Genomic DNA, 3933 nt, shown 5'->3' on the forward strand with positions numbered 1-3933 from the left:
TAGTAGTAGTTAGTGTAGAAGTAGTTGTTATAGTACTAGTATAGCTGATTTTTGTATTAGTAGTAGTAGTAGGAGTTGTTGTTGTCGTAGCAGTAGCAGCGGCAGCAGTAGTAGTAGTAGTAGTAATAGCTCAGTGGCAACTGTACCGCCTGTAGCGGCGGAGGCCTTAGGAGTATAAGCATGTCTTTTGTTTACTAATCCTGTCTTGGACATATTGCGTTCTTGTAAACAACCTTCAACGTCGCAACAAACAGGAGCAAGGAGGGAGGCAACAACCAGTTGACAGAACAACATTAGACCATCCGTGTGAATAAGTCGACCGCAGATAAAACTGTCAAGAATTTAGCGCTTGTTAGGGTTGATTGGCGTTGATGGGGGGGGGGGGGGGGGGGGGGTCAATGCCGTAGTCACATCCCATGACGTTTACGTTGTCGTCATGCAGAGAAACAGCTGGGGCGTGAAAGTGTGGGAAGAGAAGGCATATACCGAACCAAGAAAACAAGGCGACATATACACCCATCTAGAACATAAACACCTGTGATAATGTTATTGGTGTATATTTGTTTGGGTGTGTGATATTTTTGGTTATTCATAATAACCTTTCCTCTAAAACCGTATCAAACCTTGAATTAAGACCATAACTAAAATGTTGGTCAGTGCGCAAACCCACTCACCAAAATGGTATCCTACAGTTTGCAGATTTATATAAAGTTACAGATCGACATACTCTTTTGGAAACAGCGATCCGGTTCAATGATGGTTTAACCTCAATTTCACCACATCTGAATGTTTGAATAAGGGACCAGGAGGTCACTGGACTGTCCAATCATGGTAGATGTGTAATATTTCTGTTGATTCTTCCCTGAAGATACATGTCTGAGGTAGATGTCATTCCATTTAAACTATAAATTAAGCCAAGTGTTCAGGGAAATTTCCCGAACCTAACGAAACTGACTATACAGCGTTCTACTGTATGAAACAGTGAGTGAGTGAGTTTAGTTTTACGCCTCACTCTGCAATATTCCAGCTATATGGTGGCGGTCTGTAAATAATCGTCTGGACCAGACAATCCAGTGATCTACAACTTGAGCATCGATCTGCGCAATTGGGAACCGATGGCATGTGTCAACCAAGTCTGCATTCTTGAATAATGAGTGATGTGTAGTTCACTGAAACTAAAATGTTTTTTTCTCAGCCATATTTGAAACATGTCCCACAGTTTCGTGCATGTGTCTGTTCACCTGCCTCTATATTATCGGTAAGCGCAGCACATGTTAACAAAATTGAGCATGTATTCTGGGCCATTGGGCTTTTATACTGTCGCATGTAATGTACGTAGCGACGATCGCAGGCAACGTCCCTGTTATAAGCGGACTGTTACTATTTCTGAGGAAATCTGAAAATCTGAATCTTAATGAAATAATTCTTAAAGTTCGTCATTAATGTAGCATAGTATGTGATTTGCAATATCTGTTTATGGCCTTTACTACTCATTTAACAACGGTTCTGTTGTAGGCCTTTCAACGGACGTTGCTTGTAGAAGGCATTATGTCCATGTCACTGGCTCTAAACATATGGCATGAATTATTGACCGATTCATGTGAAGATATGTAGACCTAGGCAGTGGGCACGCTTCACAATACAACGCGGCGCCACTGTTCACAACGTGTGTTTAAACAACACTTCCGATTGAATATTTACGATATCTACACAAATACAACCCAACTCCCGTGTATTGTTCTTTTGCACTTTAGGGATAAAGCTTATTCTAAGGCCTACAGAAGCTGTCCAGCGGGGCATTCTCATGTCGCTCTAGAAATAAAAAAAAAATGAATATGGTGAAAATGAGAGGGACAAAGATAATCTCTTTGCACCCCTCCACATTCGTGTGTAAGGGTCAGTTGTAGTGGAAAGAGAAAGCTTGAAGATGTTTGGATATTTGGAGAGTTTTTTTGTGCTCTTTGATCCGTTAAGATCGGCTGCTTTTTACCGAGTTTGTAGATCTGTGAGATCTACTGCGTGTATTGATACCAGGACACGATAACTTGAATGGCTGCTTGGGCGGGATGGAAACTGGGCATTTGACGGATTGTGACGATGAATGCTTTTTTATGCTGCATTGGGCAGATTAGCCATTAATAGTGTAATCAACAACACCACAAAGTATTTTGTGGTAAAATATGTATGCCCATTTAAGAATTTGAAATTATAACTGAAAAAATAACAGGAGAATAGTTTAGAGGTTTGACGGCTCATGCTTAAAATGTTACCAAAAAAATCGTTAGTAAACGAGGTTGGCTGAGTGTTACTAGTGTGCGATATAACCACCGGTCCGCTAGCCAGTGAATTGTAAATATCCAGTTGGGCCAGTAAATCTCAAAGTGACTGGCCCGACTGGCTAGGGATATTTCATTGGGGCCTTTTTTCATATATACCACTCTCCCGACTTGTTAACACACAGTACTTTTAACATCATGCAAGATTATGGCCTGATAAATGATGGCATTTTACGTTTCTGTAACATTTTGCTTAATTTCTACATTCTTATTTCGGCTAGTGAAGTATGTTGTGGGCTATTATCTTCCTGCCATAGCTAGCCTGACTGGCTAGCAAAATCTGCAAACTATTGTTACATGTTAGAAGTTAGAAAATATACTGGACAAAAATAGTTAGGGATATTTGCTAATTTTGAAATTATGAATAATGATGTATTTATTCAGTGACATACTGATAAAATATCAGACATAAAAATACCAATATCCCTAACTTATTTTGTCCAGTATATATCTGAGCGTGTGGCTTTGAGGGGTGCGCAAAATAATCTGACTTGCTAAATAGCCCGTACTCCACGGTCAGACGTTGTAATTGACCTTATGTGTGATATCGATACTTAATCGGCTAACATAAAATTTGAGTTAGCAGACATACAAAGTGGTGCTCGAAGGTCTTTAATTCTGATTTAATTGGGCAATCAGTTAGAACTATTCTACTAAACCTGTGTAGTGGCGGTACATATAAACCAAATCGTGTTGTACAAGGCGCTTGTACTGAGTTATACTGCTCTCATTCACTATTTATCAGGGTATCACGTTACATAAATATACTAAGAGTATACGAGTGAATAACAAGCACCTTCGGGTATAATCGGATATACTTATTAAAGAAGGATATCGCTTAAAATCTCAACCCATATCGAAATAAACGACACAAGCCTGTAGCAGCACCAAAGCTACTGGATGGACATGAAATTCGACGACTCTGAAATCAAATAACCATTATAACGTTTTCAACTTTGATTAAATTTTGCTGGTTTTCCAAACAAGGGATAACCTTGCAGTCTTTATGGGAGTAACCCGCCCCTTTCGTTACACACACAAAGGGATGGATTTAACCTTGTGGATTATTGGACATGACCTTTGATTTCTAGGTCGCCCCTGAAATAATGGCTATCTGCGTTTAAAACGTTAATATGGCGATACTGTTGGCCCTTATAACAGAGGTCAAATGACCTCCAGGAGATACTCCGGGCAATGGATTTGTGAAGGTCTGCCAATTAGAAAAGGTGAAATTCATTATTCGATATTTTCCCATGAAGGAGGGATAATTATTTCACACGCAAGGGATTTTGCAAGATCAACGCCTTATAGAATTCAACCGACAGATGATATTTGTGATACGAAGGCGCATATTATAAGATCATTACGCCGGTAATTGTTGCTTACCTTTACAAATAAAACTAAGCAGCCTACATCATCACCCGTATGTGTCTACGCGTTTCTCCTCGGTCAATCTTACAAGACGCAATGAGTGATGATAATTATTATCATGGCTTTGCAATGTTAAGCCCTGGGGTTTGTTTTACAATCTATGTATTTTTTTATTGTTTTTTTTATTGCATTATTCATTGTCAAATTGAGTTTGTTCTCAAAACAG

The sequence above is a fragment of the Haliotis asinina genome, chromosome 2 (genome assembly GCF_037392515.1).
Source record: "Haliotis asinina isolate JCU_RB_2024 chromosome 2, JCU_Hal_asi_v2, whole genome shotgun sequence".
Lineage (NCBI taxonomy): Eukaryota > Metazoa > Mollusca > Gastropoda > Lepetellida > Haliotidae > Haliotis > Haliotis asinina.